The sequence below is a fragment of the Mesoplodon mirus genome (genome assembly GCF_964341445.2).
Source record: "Mesoplodon mirus genome assembly, chromosome: 18".
NCBI classification, from domain to species: Eukaryota; Metazoa; Chordata; class Mammalia; order Artiodactyla; family Ziphiidae; genus Mesoplodon; species Mesoplodon mirus.
Genome location: NC_138994.1, coordinates 36,590,977 through 36,612,401, shown reverse-complemented (window position 1 = coordinate 36,612,401; position 21,425 = coordinate 36,590,977).

Genomic DNA, 21,425 nt, shown 5'->3' with positions numbered 1-21,425 from the left:
GAATGGGAGAAAATACTACAGGTGGGAAGAATAAGATGCAGTGGGGAGAAGAAAAGTATAGTAGTTGCTAGGTGTGGCAATCTCAAAATTTTGAACTATTACAAATAAAACAGCCACCCTGAATCACCCCAAAGGGCAGACCCAAGTTATTTTTGCTTTTAGTGTTTATGCCTTTCTAAATCTGAGAAGCTGCCAGGATTCTAGTACATAGCAAAAAGTGAGGACAACACCCTCAAGTGTGTAAGCTTTTGTGTGTACATAGCTATGTAAAGGAAACCAATGCTAGCTGACTGGGGGAGCATTAGGGCGGCTCTGTGACCGCAGCTCAATTTGCCTTCATAGTGTGGACACACCTCCCGCACTGATATTCTCAACAATGGGGTAAATAATTCAATAGGGATAAGGCTTTGATTTTCCTCTTATTCTCTCTTCGTGCTTATGTTCTTGGTACAATATTGATGTACCACGGACAAGCCAGCATGTGAATGTGCTCTGTCTGCTTAAGTTATATAGCCTTTCTACATTGTAGAGTCCTTCAGTTTCTAAAATCATGGAGCTTGTATTGTTAGATCCAATGAAGTGACTAAAAGAATTTTTAAAAATAAGCCATCAGTCTGGACGTGCATAGGTGAATGAAGGAGAAACACTTTACAGTCAGAGAAAAAAAGCATACTTAACATTTAGGATTATCAACCACTGCCGGTTTTCCATAGTATATTTCATTCCTGATTTTATCTGAAAGAGATATGATTACTACCACCATTGAAAAAGTGGTACTTTATAAATTAATAAGCTCTTGGCTCATCTTTGAGGTAGATTTCGGATTTAAAATAGACTACCACACTGCTAACTACTTCACCTGATATTTCTCAATAACATAGAGGCTTCATTCAAGAAACCTCCTGACTTATAATTACCTGACACCCGGTGATGAATCAAGGTTTTGTGGGGCCTGAACCTCATCTACTTTGGGAAATCCTATCTAATAAAAATATGCAAAGTTATAAATAGAAAAATCGCTAGGACCCCTCTCAAACCTTGGAAGGGTCCTATGCAAGTGAGGAGCCCTGAAGCCTAAGGTTCATTGAATTCATGATAAATCGACCTCAGCTGGGGCCCTTTTCCAAACTTATTTAATGCAAGCAACTTATAAACACCCCAGTAATATGTCATTATAGGTAGTAAAATGATTTAACTCGAGGGTGGCATCTTCCCTTGGTGGCTTGCCTTTGGTAAGAGATGCAATAAAGTTTATATCTCACCATGGCAAATGTTTCCTGAAGCAAATTAGCTTTGTCTATTAGAAAGACTTAGTCCAAAACAAAGACTTACTATACTGTGACAATCTTTTGAAAGCAACTGCGAATAAGTTTTCGGAGTACAGTACTAATTTATTTACAACACCAGATAGCTCTGATTCTTTCACTACCTTTTTCTGTCATTTAAGAGGAGCACAAATTCCAAAGGAACAAGTTGGTGCCTCTTCCATTACAAATCTTTTCTAACCTACCACCCATTTGCTACTTCATCACCCCCCTCCCTCTCCTTGTTACCCTGCTGCATAGATGCTAGAATGGCTCTCATATATGTTTTCCCATCGACATCCATATTTCTCCTTCCAGTATGAAAGCTTCTTGGGGACAAAGTCCCTGCCCTATGTGTCTTTGTATCCCCAGCACTTAGTACAGTGTTTACAGACAGTGGGCAACGCACTCAGTGAAAGTTTTGGAATGAATTCATTAATTTTTAAACTGTGATTTATTTATTTATTTCCACAATGTATTTTCCTGTGTTGCCTACATTAACTATAGTGAAACTCTGATTCTTATAAGGAACTCTTGGTGTTCTAGGATGTTTAGGAAAAGTGGTGAGTTTCAGACGTTGTACTGATGCTACTAAAACCTCCTGGTGAAGGGACCTCACGAGCCTGCTCTCTGGTGTGCTAACAAAAGAAAAACCGACCCTTGGTGCTCTCTCCCCAAGGCAGGCGTCAGCAAACTAACAAGGGAAAGGAAGGAGGCCGCTAAAGATAGGCATCTGCAGGAATTGTTAATCCAGCTCCAGACACAGCCTCAACACCTTCATTAACCCAAAATGTGGGAACTGTGTGAAACTGGATTTCTGAACCATAAGACAGGTAAGAGAGTCTTTTCCAAAGCCAGGTGTAGAAGAGCTCTTTACCTTGAGTCTAAAATCGCCTTCGGGCCATTGAACGTACCCACTCTCATTTCCTTGTGTCATGAGAAATCAGAGAAGTTTTGAGCTGAAGGGGTGTAAAACCCACACTTCTTATTGAAGAGTAGTCAGCAAAGAAAATATATTGAATTAGGCCGCAGCAAAGTCTTTTCTTTATATTTTTCACACTACAGCTGAACACAAACGACGTCTTTTTCCATACCTCAAAGGTTCCTATTGGCCACAGATAATTCACTTCAGCAATATATGCTTTTTTGAAAAATAATGTTCTGGGTGGCTGGGGAGAGCCCTGTGGTGGGTGTTCAGGAATTCTTTCTGCTTTACCATTTAAAAGAGCTAATGATGGTTGGGGAAGCACCCACACCCACTGAACCACACCCTGCTAAACTTAGTTCTCTGCAGCTCTGTGTTGCATACATTTTAAGCAGTTAGGAACTTTGCACATGAAAAGGAATCAAAGTGAAATTCAAAAGTGGAAGTGCCTGGACCATTCGCATATTGGAGAGGCATCCGTGGGATTCCATGACAATGCTAATCTGAGTGTTTTGGTTCGGGGACTTTAATTGACCATGCCAAAGATCAGTACTATGGAAAGCAGAGCCTTTCATATATATGAGTTAAACAAGTCTCTTGGCCTCTTTGTACCTTAGTTTCCTCATTTGAAAAAAAAATAAATGGCTCTCAAGACATACTTTCCAGAATTCATACTGGGCTTACTTACACCCAGCTAACCAATAACTGCATGATTGTTTTTACACACAGTTGTTTACATGTATTCATCTTCTATTTCACTTACAACTTGTGTAAAAACTGCATTCCATGCCAGGCCTGAAACGTTCCAAAGCTCAGTTCTGGGAGTAAATTGCAACCAAGATTTCTACAAAAAAAGACACAAGCAAAAGAATTAGAAAAATAGATATTCTTTCAGAACATTTATCCTTTGGCAATAATTCTAATTTATATATGATGAAACATAACATCACTACTCCCTCCATACACTAAAGAAATCTCACTGTGGGAGATATTATGATTTATACTTTCATGATTATATATGTGGTGCAGTAGATACAAAATACTAAATGCTCATTAAATACTTGTGTTAAGTCATCTTTATTTCTCTAGCTAGGCAGCACTATTGACACTTCGGGCTGGATAATTCTTTGCTGTGGGAGGCTCTCCTGTACACTGTTGGATGTTTAGTAGCATCTCTGGTCTCTGTCCACTAGATGCCAGTAGCATATACAGTTCTGACAAGCAAAACTGTCGCCAGACACTACCAAATGTCACCTGTGTGCAAAATCACCCTGGTTGAGAACCACTGCTCTTGATACTGGGTGATGTTGGATGCTCAGCATGATCCTGCTCTGTGCTGGAACTGTCACCTCGGGATACAATGGAGACTGAGCTACAACTTCCTTAAGGAGCTCTGGAGGCTGAGATGGGGTCTTCTGCTGGACTGGAGAAGGTTCAACCTCTTTAGTGACCTGTGGATTTATGGGAAGGGCCAGAGCCAGAGATTTAACAGTGCCATTGTACAAGTGTGACTGCTGAGCTTCATTTACCCCATGATGAACACATGGTCAAACTACAACCTCCTTAAGTGTCTCCAAGGGCCGGGCGAGGGCCTCCTGAGGACTTAAGTTTCTAGTTCCTCAGGGGCCTCTGAAGGCTGAGATGGAGCCTCCTGCGGAAGTGGAGGTGGTTCTACCTCTTCAGTGGGCTCTGCATGCTGAGCCTGGGCCTCTGCCTGGGGTGAAAAAGATTCAACGTCCTCAGGGGTCTGTGGATGCTGAGCAGGGGCCTCTTGATGAGGTAAAGACTCAGCCTCCTCAGTGAGCTCTGGATGACGAGTTTGCGCCCCCTGCTGGGATGCAGACATTTCAGCTTCCTCATGGGGCTCTGGAAGTTCATCTGGGCTTCCCAGAAAATCCCTAGGTATGCTCTCCTCAGGATAAAAGGCCTCCATACTTGGATGTAAATAATCACCCTGCAACTGTTGTTCTAGACACTGAGTGTTTTTTTTCAAATTGGCCTATAGTTCCAACAACAACTTTGGCAAGCCGTCGATGCTGAACTAGATCTTTCTTCAGGTTTGGGGGTGAAACAATAAAGCTCATTGGTTTTGAGCTCTTACTACCTAGAGGTGGAACAAGTATTTCAAATGATTGGTGACCTTCAGCCTGATCTAGACCTATGTGTTTAGTCTTACTTTTGTGTCGAGGAGGCAGAACCAAGGGCTGATTCTGATCCCACTCTAGCACTGGAACCGCCTCTGGGAGCTTTTGATGTTGGATTTGCTCGTTATTCAGATACTGATGTGGAACAGCAAACTGATCTGGCCCTATAGGCAGCTCTACAACGGAATCCGTGTCCGGGTATGGAGCCTCAGTCTCACTCAACTCCTGATGAGGCAGGGCCAACATCTGGACTGGAGACGAGGACGTCAAGTAATTAAAGCCCCCGGCTTCTTCCAGGGGTGTAAGGGCAAGGGGCAATTTGGGAGGGCTGTCTGAGGTGTATGAAGACCAAGTCTCGGTCAGGCGCGGGGGTTAGGGGGTCACCTGGACGCGGCCCAGGGCCCACTTCGGAGGCTGAACTGCCTGGACTAGAAGCCACAGTCATTGCCATGTGAGGAGGAGCCGTGGGGTGCAGCAGCAACACAGAGGCACAGCCAGGACATAACATGTGGCGGCTCCCAGGCACAGCGACCCAGGCCAGCGAGAAGCCAGAGCCACATCCTCATTCAGAGCCGAACTGAACCGTTATGCCAGCGCTGCAACACAGGGCTCACGGTTAGCAACCGTTAGCAACCACGTGTCCCTCCCTCACCTAACGTCCCACCCGTTATTTATGACATCTGTATTTACTCCACCTTTATTAGGCTCCCGCGGAGATCCAATGCACGCCACCAGAGTGAGCCTTTTTCCCAGAGTCCCCAGGGCACAAGCCACCCTTCCCCTTGCAAAGGAGACAATTACCTCCTGCTGGGCCCCCTTCCCAACCCCGCCCTGCCCTCCCAGGCCCCAAACAATGAGGCGGGATTTGGGCTGCAGACCCCAGTGGCCCCAAACTCCAGCAGCCCAGGGGTGGAGGGGGGTTGGGAAGGATGCAGAGCTTCCCGAAGAAACCACAGGATGTGGCATTCTGGGAAATTCAAAAGTGCTAGTCCAGTTCTGGCATCTGAACTCTTCCTCCTCGAAGCTGAAGTCTGAGAGACATTCTTCCTCCCTTTGGCTACAGGGCTGACAAGAAAAGTAGCTGACCTGCAAAATGAGCACCAGTCAGGGTGGCGGGAGGGGAACACACCTTACAATTATTCTAAAATGTTGCCATTTCCTCCAAACTCTCAGTATTCACGTCTCATTATTAATTCACCACTCTGTCATCAGAGGTTACCACTGAATCAGTGATGACTCCAGAACTTCTGTAGGAGGGGTTTGGGGCAAGTGAGCAATTCATTCTGGGAAAGAGTGTCTAAAACCAAGCGAATGGCCCTTTATATTAGCATGGGAAAACTTCCCCCATCCCACCTTGTCTCAACAGAACCATTAATCTAGAAAAAACTACTGTGTCACTTTTCAGAGGTCTACCCTGTGTGCAGACATGGAGAAGACACTTAGAATGTTAAAGTCAGCATGTGAAGTAGTTTTCTCCAAATACTGTAACTAGCACCCAGTTTACTTTCTTCACAGTCCTTTTCATAATCTATTTAATTTTAGTCCTTTTTAATTGTCTGGTACACCTGTAACACCTAAACTCCAAGAGAGAAGGAGCTTCATCTTATTTCCAGTGCCTGGCACATAATGGTTTCTCAATGGAACTGATTCCAAGATTGGCCTCATTTAGGAATGGATCTGTTGTTACAATCAGTTTTCCGAAATCTTTACTATCAATACGGAGTCCTTTCCTCTCACATTTCACAGGAAGCTAGACTTCTTAATGTCCAAACATGGATACGTTTGAAGTTTCCTTGACTGATTTCAATTGAATTAAAATAATTATTTTGTACAGGAAAAACTTTCAAAATTTCTACATTTTTCAGAACATAACCACCTTTTCTTTCTCTACTTTCTTCCCTTCAAAACAAACTTTGCAACGTTGGGGTGAGTTAAATCATCAGAAAACTAGCCCCAAAATAAGCTCTCAATGACATGAAACACATTTTTTGCTCCTTTTTAATAAAAATCCTATATACAGTACATTAATGTTTTCTTTTAGAAGTTACGTTGACAACTTAATCCCTAATTCGAGGCATCCATATAATTGGTTTACAGAAAGGTGCTTCGGCAAAATATTTAACACAAGATATATATGAGATGCTGAGATCTGGGTAATATACCTTACTTGAAAGGCATGAATAGTTTTAAAACACTGTAGCATAATCACACTTAAGGCCATAGTTACTTTGTTCCCAAATCCCTGCAATTCTATTTGAGGGGAGTTCTAAAGGGCCTGTGTCTTCTCCTGTGTCCACAACTGTAGACGTACACTGATGGCCCTCAATCCTGCTCTCCAAACTTCAAATAACGGGCCAGAGACAAGGCTCGGGACTTGGGAAAGTCCTAGAAATTCCCTGCCTCAAAAGCAGTTTCAGAGTTTCACATTTTCCTAAGGAAGACAGAGCTGAGTAGACATGCCAAAGTCTTCCAAATCCTGCTGCTTGTTTTGAATTATGGCTACACTGGCTGTGTACCCCTTGAGTTTGTATCTCCACATACACATACTTGAATTAAATCCTGTAGTTCCTCTTTGGTTCTAGCATCTGTGACCTCTTCACAGAGTCTATATGCCACGGCTGTTTTACCAATTTCTGAGATAAAGTTAACAAGGATCAATGCAGAAGTTTTCTTGCTCTAAAACTTCCTGTATACAATGGTAGCACCCAATAATTAGACATTCTTTTGATTTCTAAAAGCAGAAAATAAGAGCATTTTCCTAGAAGTTCCCTCATCTGACACTCCAGTTTTTATCATAATTAGTTGTGAAAAAATATATAAGAAGTATCAACTTTGGTTCAAAAACCTTTATGATCTTAGAAATAAGAACTAAGGAATAATGACATAGAAATTAAAAGCTGTGGAAACAAAAATGTTCAATCACAATACAATGAAATAGGAAGGCATTAGGTGGGGGTCAGAATGAGTTCAAACCTGGAGAGATACCACTGGACTATAATAGATACTTCATATTAGAAGCAAGGCCAGGGCCTACTCCTTGGGACCAAACTTCTACCAGATACAATGAACAAAGCTTTGGAGACAGAGACAGAGAGAGACAGCATTTGAACACTCTACTGGCAGAAACTAGCCCATGTACCTTTTGGACAATACAGCTTTCCTCAAGGCAAGCTAGAGCCACCAGGCTTTTTGGTCTAAGGAGTTTGGAGTACATATAAGGAATACCTTGGCATATTAGGGACAAACAACCCAGACATTTAGTTTCGTTCTTAAAGGTTGTTACCCAGAGTTGACAGCTGATGGAGATTCTGCCTGATGACCAGGGAAGTCAAACTTCACTGGAAGGACTGCCCAGGCTGGAAGGCCAAGACCAATCCAGGGTCAACTCTTACAAGCAAATAAGGTCTCTGACAACTTTGCTCGGATTTTCTCTAAGCCTGCAGGGCTGTGAAGCAGGGGAGCAATTCTGTTCCGGGAATCTACTCATCATAAAGTTTCCTTTGGGCACAGCCTGTGACATTCTCACTGCTGTATAACTCGATAGGGAACACAATCAACACTATTCAATAGCATGACCACTTTCAAGGCTCACAAAGACGTAGCCAATTATTATATAAGAATCATATTCACCCAATATATCAGAAATGAAAACTGAAATTAAACTGATTTCAAAAACATCATCTGATAAACTCTTCAACAAGAAAAAAACGATAATAATAATAGTCAATATATTTTCTCTGCTTACTATGTTTCAGGCATAGTTCTAAGCTTTTTACATTCATCATCTCATTTACTCTTACAATAGCCTCCATTAGGTGATAAGCTGTATTACTAGTCCTATTTGCAGATAAAGAAATTGCAGCTTAGAGATATTAAATACCTTCCAATGCCTCTGGCTAGAAAAGCCTAAAATTGCAACAACAACGACAACAACAAAATCTAAGAGACGAAGTTAGGACTCAAACGCAGGTGCCCAAGGCTTATCATCACTGCACTATTCTGGAAGATAAGCAAGCAATTGGGGAAGAACGGGATCAAACGCTTTCTGTAGGAACTGTGGCAAGTCACTCTACATCTAAACACTGGGGACAATAATATTTGCTGTCATTTTTCTCATAAATGCCACAAAGAACAAATTTAAGACTGCTGCTGTGAAAGCACCTGGTGAATGAAAGAATATGTAATGTTTTCGCTAACCATTATTTTCATCCAATTAACTTTTCAAGTAACTTTACTTGCTCACTGAAACTGAAGTACTTCAAGGACAATCAAAAAGGTCTTACCTAAAGCCACAATCAGCAGTTTCTGGAATGCATCTGTCATAGCCTTCTGAATAGCAAGCTTCTGGGTTACCTTCCTTTCCATAAGGAATGATAATGACCCTAAATCCAACCAAAACAGATGAATGTAAAATGCCTGTCTGAATAACTGATTTCTAGGTTATGTGTGTAAAACTAAAAATGCATCTGTGATTCTTAGATCATTATCTTAGTGATTAAGGGCAGGCACAACACTGGGGTACGGGTGAATGTCTCTGTTGTAGGTATACCCTGGCATGGCACATTTTGACTGCTCAGATCTATTCTGGAGGTTCCTAAAACACTTGATGGGAAATGGAAACCAAGAACGTGCACAAGTCTCATACTACTCACAGATTTCAAATGGACAAGCTGAGGCTGCACTGCTACAGACCCTGCTCTCCTGTGCGTAAAGGGCTGGATTCATACAGTGACATAGATTTGGCGGTAGTGCAGATGATCTGGCCTCTCCTCAACCATCACCCACTCAGGTGGATGGTGGAGCCTCCTCCACTCCATTCACTAACAGCTCTGCCTCTGAGTTAAAACCCTAAGCCCAAGTGCCATGGATTCTAGGAAAAAACTCAGTACCAATCGGAATCCCCTTTCTAGGGATCTACATTAACTTTTTCTGCTCAGGCCCTTCTATAGGAGGCAAAGGACTGAATATTTACACAAGAGTTTATTTCAATCTTTAGACAATGATTTTCTTGGGATAACTGAAGGCCAGAAGACATCTGTATTTGAAGGAATATTTTAGCACATAACAAATTATTAACAACAACCACAACAAAAACTAACTAATTTTCCTTCCTCCTAAGCTTCTTGGCAGGCGGTCAGTTCTCAAATTCTAAAGTTTAAGGTGCTGTCAGGTATTGCCTAAGATAAAAACCTATATTGTCAGGCAGAAAAAATCTGCCCAGGGCTTTAGTGGCTTAGAAAAGCGATGATGTGTCTGAAAAGGTGAGTTTCAGAAAGAAAGGAAAAAAGAGAAATCCCACTCCCTCACCTCCCCACACACAAACATACTGGAAAACAGACCTTCCTCCAACTTATGCAAAGGTTCCTCAGCCATGACAACTCCGGGACTCCTGCACTCATGGGAGGGCAACACCACCTCTAAAGCACAGAAGAACTTCAGGCTTTGCTTCTGAATTGGTGTCACAATAGCTTCATTTCCCCTTTCTTCAAGGTTAGAAAGATCCTGAAGCTGTTAGGATTATGAATTAAAGGCTAGACTTCAAAATATCCTGTTGTTAGAAATAAAAACGAAACTCCAGCAATCCCAGGTAATAGTTTAGGTATGCAATAGCTTCAAAATCAAGTTGGGACTTGCAAATGAATGACTAGATATGGACAACTATTTTTTATCATATACCATACAAATACTGGCGAAAATTATGGACACCGCCATCCAAGTCATTGAGATTATCACTAATTCTAGGTGGCAGGCCAATGCTCACATACTTCCATGTGGAAGGCTCTCACATCTCCTCCCCATAGCCCTGTTCTATTCTTCTCTCTAAAGTCTAGGAGTTCAATGTTGAAAGGAGTCTGGTGAGTCAAAGAAAATCTACAGACTTCACCTTGATGATCCTTTTTGACCACCCATTGAAACCAAAGTAGTGATTTGCCAATTCTTGGCATCTGGAGCTGTTTAGGGCCAGCGTATTATGTTGAACCGCCTTATGTCTGGTGCCAAGACGAACCTAAAGACATAAAAGTCCTAAAAATATCACAATCCTACATAGAGACTTGTTTTGGATATACCTGAGATTTATCAATACCAATTTCCTAGAGTGGTTGTGAAGATTAAGTAGGACATTTTAAGCAATGAGCTCACAGTCAGCCCTAAATAAATGTTATTTATTATGTTTAAGTCAGTACTTTTCTGCATCATTTCCAGGGCCCCTGATTAACTGGAAGGTTCCCTGACCTCTGGTGGTGAAAGTGATGATGAAAACAACCAAGGAAGCCCAGCAGAAGCCTATCATGGGGCTGGGGGTAAGCAAAGGAAGTGAACTGTTTTACTCGTCTCATCCTGTAGCTCCTGCTTGACAATATGACCTGAAGAGGAGGTAAGATGGACCTGCCACTGAATCAGGACCTTAATCTGTAGCACCCCCTCCCCAAGTTACTAACCCCTGTTAGAAGAGGGAATACCTATACCTCTATAAATGTAAATAAAGCAACCAAAAGAAGTAGGGGTTCATCTGCATGAACAAGCTTCTTGGAGAGTGCAAATATCGCCAGTCTTAAGTCTCTAAATAACTTACATATTACTGTGGATTTTTTACATCACTAGTTCTTTCTTAAATATCTATTTCCACTTTGAACAGGGTGTAGTATATAAATATAGTCATAAAAATTCAAATAATACAAAGAAAGTCAAAGCATTGTTAATTCTTTATTGACTGGTTTGTGCATCTTCCTCTGTCACTAGTTTATGAGCTCCTTAAGTGCTTGAAGGAACCATAACAAGGAACCATTCTTTCCTTGTTACCAGAAGCAAGCATAGATCTTGGCATATAATAGAGGAGTGATGGTCTGTTGACTGAGTGAATGAACGAGTACATAAGAAAATGAAGTTACTTTCTCCAACTGAAGCTGCCTGCTGGGAAGGAGAAATGAAGACTAATTTTTAAATGTTGAGTGTCGCATGAGAGGCTAGGCCCTGTACGGTGGGCCATAATGGAGCTGTCCTGGACAATTAGGAAGCTTCAGAAGGGCTCTGAGCCCCTGGTAGTAGAGACAGTTGACATCTGGGATAACCTTGCCACAGTTCTTGCTGGCAAACATTTCCCTTCGTGCTACTGAGAAAAACTCAGATACATTAGGCCTTTCCTTCATTTTATTTTAAGATGTTATTCACTTTTCTGTGTTTATAAAAATACAGGGGGAAAAAGATAAGAATTATGTATAAATGCCAATGAATAAAGGAACACATAATTGGAACTTCCCTGCTGGTGCAGTGGTTCAGACTCTGTGCTCCCAATGCAGGGAGCCCGGGTTCGATCCCTGGTCAGGGAACTAGGTCTCACATGCATGCTGCAACTAAGAGTTCACATGCCACAGTTCAGGAACCTGCGAGCCGCAACTAAAGGAGCCTGCCTGCTGCAACTGGGGAGCCCTTGAGCCGCAACTAAGGAGCCAACCTGCTGCAACTAAGACCCGGTGCAACCAAATAAATAAATAATTAAAATTTACAAAGAACACATAATTAAAGGAGGTAATAATATCGGGGGTGTGGGTAGTAAACTAAGGCTCTGCATTAACAAAAGAAATCTAGGGCTTCCCTGGTGGCAGGGTGTTTGAGAGTCCGCCTGCCGCTGCAGGGGACACGGGTTTGTGTCCTGGTTCAGGAAGATCCCACATGCCGCAGAGTGGCTGGGCCCATGAGCCATGGCTGCTGTGCCTGCGCGTCCGGAGTCTGTGCTGCGCAACGGGAGAGGCCACAACAGTGAGAGGCCCGCGTACCGCAAAAAAAAAAAAAAAAAAAAAACAGAAGGTGCAAAACTGTTTCCTATCCCAGACTCCTATCTTCCGTCTTACAATACTGTAACTGACACTTCAGAGAATCAAAGTCCACACCGTGTAGGACTTTTCCCACCAGTACAAAACACTGGCTCAAGGGCAAGTTCGAACTGGCTATTAATTCAGTTCAGCAAATATTTCCTGAGGCCAGGCCCTGTGTTAGCAGCACTAAACGCAAAGAGGAAGCATGCCATCACTGCTTTCAAGAAACTCAGATTCTAGCAAGACAGGCAAAGCACAAATGAAAAATAGCAAGAAATACCTTCCATCTGCCGAAAGGCATGAGCTGCCCTCAAAAGAACACAAGTTCACTGTGAAGAGATGATAGGGAGAGCACAGGGGAGTTTATCAGAGAGAATGCACAAGAAGTCACCAAGACAAGACAAAGCACATGATACACTCCAGGTGTGTCAGAGAAAGTGGGAAAGGAGCTAAGAATGCCCTCCAATGCCACAAGAAGTGAGGGCTTTATTCCATAGCAATGGAGCATGATGGGAGGTGTTTAAATAAAGGAGGAACCTATCGGGCAGTGCAGTGGTTGGGACTCCGCGCTTCCTCCACGGCGGAAAGGGGCGGGGAGAGGGTTTGATCCCTAGTCGGGGAACTAAGATCCCACAGGCGGCATGGTGTGGTCAAAAAAAAAAAAAAAAAAAAAAGGAACTTATCATGTAGAAGTCCTGTGAACAACTGGTGATAAGCAGGCATTGCCATTAATAACAAACCACTAAGCAGTCCAAGTAATAGAGATTGAGAATTCAAGCGCAGCCTCTCCTGAGCTATACCACTCATAATGCAGGGAGCAGCAATCCTGGGCAAAGAAGACCTAAGATCCTCTGACCTGACAGTCACAACATTGCTCCGGCGGACCACGCTTGCAGACCTCCCACCACCATCTCTGTTGGTTCCGAGACTGCTCTTCTTGCCTCTTCCCACCCTCGCTCACTCTCCCCACTTTCTACCTCACCAAACGGCCCCAAGGTACAGGTCTCCTCCATCCTTCCAAAGCTCAATTTATGCCACTTCGCTTTTAAGAAAGACCCACGTTAGCGCCTGTTTTCCCAACCAAAAGAAATCCAAAGAGGTATCTATTTTCACAAAAAAGGGGGGAAAATGAGAACAGTGCCCGGCACGTGTTGTGCAGCAGCCCGTACAGAGGCAATTCGCACTGTGCGCTGCAAAAGCGGGTGCAAGGGGCACCACCCAGCTCCTTCCTGGGAACCACACTCAGCACCTCAGCATCAAGCCACCATAGCTTTGAACTGTCACTGAGCTTCTGTACTTTAGCTCAATTTATTTTGTGCATCCGTTAGCAAGATGTGTCCTATGGTCACTGCTTCTTCGCTTTACGCCACTTCGGCTTATGAAAGGTTTCATGGGAACGCTCTGCTTTCAGTCATTGGGGGAAACCCATACTTATTGTCCTCCCGCCTCCCTCCAGCCTACGCATCCACTCTCGGCCTGGCCTTTCCAGCTTTGAGAAGACAACCTGGCTCCGCCCTCTACCGCCTATATACTGCAGTGAAAGATGAGGGGAGAAGCTGACAGGCAGACAAAAGGCAGCAGCAGTGAGTGAGGCCTGACGACAGACAACGGAAGAGTTCCAGGCCCCTTCAACTTTTGAGATGTTTGGTATAATAAAAAATGTAGAAACACCTAAGGGATGGGATGAGAAAGAGCTCAAAATGGACTTCAGTATTTGTTAGCATTTGTTAAATATGGGTGGTACATACACGGGGTACAATGTAAGATTCTCCACTTTTCTCAGTATGAAATTTTTAATTAAAAATATACCAAAACACGGTTTTAAAAATTACAGGATATTTAAAATGTTTATACATTTGACAAGTTAATACAACACAAAAAATGAATTCTAATTGTGTAATTCACAAGGTAATCCAACAAATATTTAGAGTATTGTATCCTCAGGCATTACATGGCCTCCCTTTAAACTTCCTCAGCTCTCCCTCAGTGGGCTATAATTCCCAGTTTACTTTAAGGGAACTTCAATATTTAAGTTATGGTTGGTGTTTATGTCCCTTATACAAACATGCATTCATTTGGGGAAATCAATTATCAAACAAACATCAAAAGTAATCATTTCTACATTACTAATGTGACTTTGCCCGTTAGAGATCAGAATGGCATTACAAGATCATCAGTCACTTATTCTATAGGCCAGAGTTGATGCTATTGACATTTTGGGCTGAACAATTCTCTGTTGCGGAAGGCTGTCCTGTGCTTCATAAATGTTTCAGCAGCATCCTGGCCTCTGACCACTAGGTGCCAGGAGCACGTCTCCTGACTTACGACAACTAAAGATGTCTGTCTCCAGACATCAGCAAATGTCCCCTGGGGGGCAAAATCATTCCTGGTTGACACCTACTGATCTAAACAAGCATAGAGTGTTTGCTTGCCAAATAACAGCAACAGAAGATGGATAAATCCATGGATTCCAAAGGTCCTAGAATTAGCAAATCTTCTCTATAAAACTCCTAGCCCACATCTAGAAAATATTACAAAAAGAAGCAAAATGAAAAGAAAAACTAACAACACATGAGCTAAAATCTTTACTAGGGACAGAACACAGCATAGTGATCCAAAGCACAGGCTTGGAGCCAGAGGACTTACATTCAGAACTCACCAGCTGTCACTCACCAACTGTGTCACTCACCAGCTGTGTGACCTGGAGCAAATGACTTAGCCTCAAGTATCTCAACTTGCTCACCTCTAAAATGGCAAGGAGACAACTAATACCTACCTCCTATGGTTATTTATTTTCTCTTAAGAATTAAGCGAAATAATACGTGTAAAGTGCTTAAAAGAATGCCTGGCATACAGTGAGTGCTCAGTAAGTGTTAGCTATTGTTATTTCACTAAAATTCCATATTTTCAATTTATACAAAGTGGAAATCACTTTACAGATTTCAACATACAACACTCTATTTTTAGAAAATAAAATATCATGCTATGTAACTACTTTATCTACTTGACAGAGGAATTATTTTCACCCATTTTCACCATCTCGGTAAAATAATAATGGTTATGATTATGCAATCATAAGAGTGATTATGCTCTCCAATAGCCATTGGAGAAACAAGTGTACTTGTACATCACTGACAAACACAAGCTAACCCCTAAAACTGGCTCTGAGGGGAGATCACAAAGCCTACCATCAACATTAATCACCAAACATATCAGCCAGGGATATCTCAATAAAAGTAACACAGAAGTAGAGATTAGGGACAGAATTACTAACTCCGGGAGCTATGGGGGGAACTGACTTAATTTCAAGAGTTAATGTCTCTGATATGTAGGCTCAGGTGCCCACCTCAGCACTGGATATGAAGATGCCTACCACAATTAATCAGGTCCCAACAGTTCATTTCTAACTGCGGTCTCCCTGAACCTCACTGCGGGTACTTCTGTAGCGTAGCTCTCCATACAAGGCAGGTCTCTGGTAACTGCCTTCTCTGGTTCTTCAGAAAACAGCATGACCTGGCTACACATACTCCTGAAGAAGTTCAAGCGTCTTCTGGAAAAACATAAAATAGAAACTGCCAGCCGAAGTCAAAGTGAGACAATGTCTCAAGCCACACTAAAATGGACTATAAAAAATACAGAGATCTAGGGCTTCCCTGGTGGCGCAGTGGTTGAGAGTCCGCCTGCCGATGTAGGGGACACGGATTCGTGCCCCGGTCCGGGAAGATCCCACAAGCCACGGAGCGGCTGGGCCCGTGAGCGATGGCTGCTGGGCCTGCGCGACCGGAGCCTGTGCTCCGCAACGGGAGAGGCCACAACAGTGAGAGGCCCGCGTATCACGAAAAAAAAAAAAAAAAAAAAAATACAGAGATCTAGAAACTACCTCTAAACGACGCCAGCACCAGACACACCTCACCATGTAGCCAACACTCTTGCCCAGGATACACGGATACACCCGTGTCTACAGCATGCAACCCTGCCATGTAGCGGACAGACACTGACCAAGCTGGGTCTTGTACAGCCTCTGCCACGTGGACAGAAAGGCCCAGAGAAGGGCGCTGAGTCGCTTAAACCCACCAGTGTGGGAAGAAGCACCACGTCCACCCATTGAGAAGGCCACCCCTATTTGCCTTGACTCTTTCTCTTCCTGTTAAACATTATCCGACTTTCACCAAAAGAATACACAACACTAACTTTCTGCAAACTCCTGCCCCTGTGGGGAACGGCATTCCTGGAGACAAAAAAGCTGGAATCAGTAACCAAGGTTCTAATTCAAATCCGGTCTAATTCAAATCCATTAACCCCTGTGATCCGTTGCCGATCTACAAAAAGAGCCTAACAGCACATTAGTCGTTTGACCAGCCAGCGTCCAGCCCTTTTTCTGGTAATAAAAGCCCACAAAGTCCCTCAGAGTAGGTACCTCTCCCCGCCTCTCAGTCAGCGTGGCTCCGGTGGGCTCGACTCCGCCAAAGAGCCACGGGTGACACGTGACCAGAACTGGCCAATCCCAGTCTCACAGCCTCAAACAGCGATTGGCTCCAGGTCAGACATGTGACCCCATAAGAGCCAATGAGACATCACGAGACTTTTGCTGAGGCTTCTGGGAAAGAGACAGGCGCTCTTTCCGGCTGAATCTAAACGCTGACAGGCTACAGGGGGTGAATATGCTACAGCCAAGTTTCTAACATACAGTTCCGACAACTGAAGTCCATACAGGAAAAGGCAGAGTTGACTCGTGGGGAGAACCTGAGTCCTGATGACTTTACTTGAGCCCTGAATCCAGCTAGCTGTGCCTGACTTTGCAGTTAGGTGAGCCTAACTCAAATTTCTTTCCAGCTTAAGCCAATTTAGGTTGATATTTCAGGCAGCTGAAGCGAACTGATGTATATGTGTATATCTGATTAGTACCTCACAGGATGTGAAAAATGGAATGAACTGATAGCTGGCTTGTAAAACAGTGTATATATATACATGATTATTAAAAACACTGGTCACAGGTATTGATTAATAATAACAAGTGCAAAGAGAAAAAAGTGGGCATGGGAGAGAAATGACTTAGTGTGATATGTGGTTATTCTGACTCTTGAAAATATTCCAAAACATTTGTTTAAACAATTTTATCATAAAGCTATTTCAGCAATAATAATAAGAATAATAACAAGAGCCATTTGCTGAATGCTTCCTGCGGGCCAGAGGCCGTTGAAATGACTATATTATGTAATCTGCTTGAGTCCTCATAATGACCTTACAAGGTGGATGTTATTATTATCATTCCCACTAACAGATAAGGAAACTGAAGCACAGACAAGTTAAGTTACTCACCCACAGTTACACTGTAAATAAAAGGCAGGATTCAAATGCAGACATTCTGATGCAGCTCGTGCTTTTAGCCATGACACTGAATCTGAACCTACACTCAGAGTTCTAATGCTGTTCCAGTGAAGCAGAAACTCAAACTCAGGCACTCCCCAAAGCATCAAATGGGAATGTAATATACCACTCTTTTAACCCTGGAAGAGTCTTAAGGACTAATTCCTACATAGTTCTGCATTATGAAAGTATACATATTTAACCACATTAGTGATCATCATTTTTTTAAAAAGTGTGAAAACCCTCACAAACCTCAACCAATTGCATCCTTTGGTTAAACAAAAGTCCTAGATGTTCCCAAGACTAAGAGGTATATTAATTAGTACTACCTTTCCAGAAAATAACATTTGCACCTTCCACAAAGTCAACTTTATGAGGACATTCCCATCACTAAGTTACTTTTCACCACTTTTATAGAACAGAAACTTATTTTAAAATCTACCCATCTTAGTATAATATAAAAAAGAAAACAATTTATGAACTGGACTTTCTCAAAATTAAACCTTTTTCCTCTTTGAAAGACACTATTATGTTAGAAGGATACGAAGCCAAGCTAAAGACTGAGAAAAAACCAACGGCAAATCACATACCTGAAAAAGGATCTGTATCCAAATATATAAAGAATTCTCAAAACTCAACAGTAAGAAAACAACCCAATTAAAAGCTAGGCAAAAGATTTCAATGGCACTCCACCAAGAGGATCTAATGATGGCAAATACGCACATGAAAAGATGTCCAATGGCATTAGTCATCAGAGAAATGCAAATTAAAACCATGATAAGATACTACCACATACCTATTAGAATGGCTAAATTAAAATCACTGATAGTGTCAGTGATGTGGAATAGGTGGAATTCTCGTACATTGCTAGTGGGAGAGTATAAAATGGTACAGACACTCTGGAAAAAGGGTTGACAGTTTCTTATAAAGTTAAAAATATACTCACTATACCATCCAGCAATCCCCTCTCCCCAGAGACAGCTACCCTAGAGATAGAGAAATGAAAACTATGTTTGCACAAAAGTCTGTACACAAATGTTTACAGCAGCTCTATTCCTAAATGTTAAAAATTGGAAACAACGCAAATGTCCTTTAATGAGTGACAATGGAAAACTACTCAGTAATAAAAAGGAATAAACTTTCAATACATGCAATAACTTAGATGAATCTCAAAGACAGAGTAAAAGAACCCAGTCTCAAAAGCTTACATGTATGATTCCATGTATAGGACATTCTCAAAAAGACAAAACTATAGGGATGGAGAAAAGGTCAGTGGTTGCAGAGGTTATAGGATGGGGACAGTTAACTATAAAAGGATAGCATCAGGGAATTCTGGGGGGTGATAATATTATTCTGTATTCTGATTGTAGTGATGGTTGCACAAACTACACGTGTTAAATTAACAGGATAAAAGAAAAAAGTTAGTTTTACTGTATGATAATTTTAAGAATAAAATTTTAAAATTATGTTTAAATATGAATCTCAATGTCACAATGGACACGGTTTTTAAAAACTGGAAAGAAATAAAGAAGGATAAGTTTGTTAATAAAAGGTAAACCTGGGCTTCCCTGGTGGCGCAGTGGTTGAGAGTCTGCCTGCCGATGGGGGGGACACGGGTTCGAGACCTGGAATGGGAGGATCCCACATGCCACGGGGCAACTGGGCCCGTGAGCCACAACTACTGAGCATGCGCATCTAGAGCCTGTGCTCCGCAACGAGAGGGGCCACGGCAGTGAGAGGCCCACGCACCATGATGAGGAGTGGCCCCCGCTCGCCACAACTAGAGATGGCCCTTGCACAGAAACGAAGACCCAACACAGACAAAAATAAATAAAAAATAAATAAAAATAAATACATTGAAAAGGAGAACCTATACATTTCCCTTTCTGCAAATGTAGGTTTTCGAGGCAAGAGTAGAGCCTCAGAAAGAATGCCTGCAAACAGAACAATCACTAGTTCACTAAGTGCAAAATGTAGGATACTTTTGAAGAATCCCATCACAGCTAGATAATTGGTCCAGGACCAAAAGTAAATACTGGAAGAAAAATGAAATCAACAGTGTTCCACAGAGGTGGTAGGCAGACTGGCCTGGACTAAGACATCTTCAGTAATAGATAATAAGGGTGCTGATTTGTAAGCATCATTCTCGTCCCACTGTGGACTTCCTTCTGCGACAGTATAAGGATACCACCAGATCATCTTGAAATCAAGTCATGAAATGTACTTTTATGTTTTTAAAAATCCATTCTTGTCCTTAAATTAACTTTTCTTATTAGTTTAGTCATGGTCCTCTATTACTTCTAAAACATTAAATCTTATTTGATTAGAGACAGACTTCAAAAAATAAAAATAAACTGTGATCAAATAGCAGGAACAAAGAGTAGTAACTAAAATTTCTTCAATCTAAACGGAAGATGATTTCTGTATCTCTGTCTTTTACATTTGTCTCCATTAAGGGAAAAAAATGATGTACCTCATAATTAACTTGGCTGGAATGAATCAGACTGCATTTGCAAAGGTTTCAGAAGACCAATGAGCTGTGCTAAACAGTACCACTATCCACCTGAGCAGAAATTACTATCCATAAGTTTCTTTACATAACTAACGAAACAAAAATTTAAACAAAAGAAGAACTACTAGAAAAATATTAGAGATTCATTTTTTAAGTCAATAATTTGCCTCACACATTATTATTTTCCCTGTGGAAACCCAATTATTACCCTGAAAACAAGACCACGTTAGAAAGTAAATGCATTGTGACAAAAGAAAGAAAAGGCAGATTGATACATTATTAAAATAACTCACACGCCATACCCTGAGGAGTAAGGAAGCCATGGCAGAGCAGGCCCCCTTCTCCTCAATGGACAGCACAGCTGTGGGGAAGACACTGCAGCTAGCACAAGCGTGTCACACTTCCTCAGGGAGGAAGCAAGTTACACACCACTCTAGAGAGGGCGCCCATAAACTGACGGCCACGCTCATTACCCAACGTCCAGGCCACCCACAGGCTGACTGCAACCCAACTTTCCCACCATTCCCACACAGGCCCCAGGAACCGTCAGGCCTCTGAGGCTCTGCCAATGCCCTTCCCTCTACCCAAATATCCTTTCCCTCCTCTCTCCGGACCTCAATCCTGCCCAGCTCTAAATGAACACTTCAAGGCCTATTTCCCTAAGAATGCCTCTCTCAAAACCAAAATTACTTCCTAGACAATGATCTGCCTCTTACTCATCCATTATCTTGGATTAAATACACCATGTAAGATGCCTTATCTGACCAACACAACTATTTTATAAATAGGAGTCATGTTTTATATCATCTATGACATGACATGACAACCAATCAGCTCACTAAAACCATCAATAAATACTCTAATTGAATTTCCCAAAGAGTTGACCTAAAATAACCTAAATGCTAAGCAGTTCAAGAACTGTCCTGAACCAAATTCACTTCTCATTTGAATGCCAATGTCATAGATAGGGATGTTGTATTGTCTTTAAATGTACTTGCCTTTATCCAAAACTAGAATCTCTGATGAATCTATGGGACACACATGTAAAATATTCTGCAAAGGAAAAAAGCTTTATTTAGTGTACTGTGCTTAATATTCAGCCAGACTTGCATTTTTCTCTAAAACTTATACAATTACTGAGTATGCAAGAAGCATTAGAAGAGAGACTAAGTCTATTGAGAAGAAAACTGGAAGCGAAGGTCATCAATCATTTTCTACTTTGAATCATCTCTTTCATAAAGAGGTAAATTCTCCTAAATTCCAGAATGAATGGAATTCAATACAGCAAAGTAAAATGCTTTAAATACATAAAATAAATATCTTGATGGACCTTCCACCATCTGTTTTAGTAACTTAAAT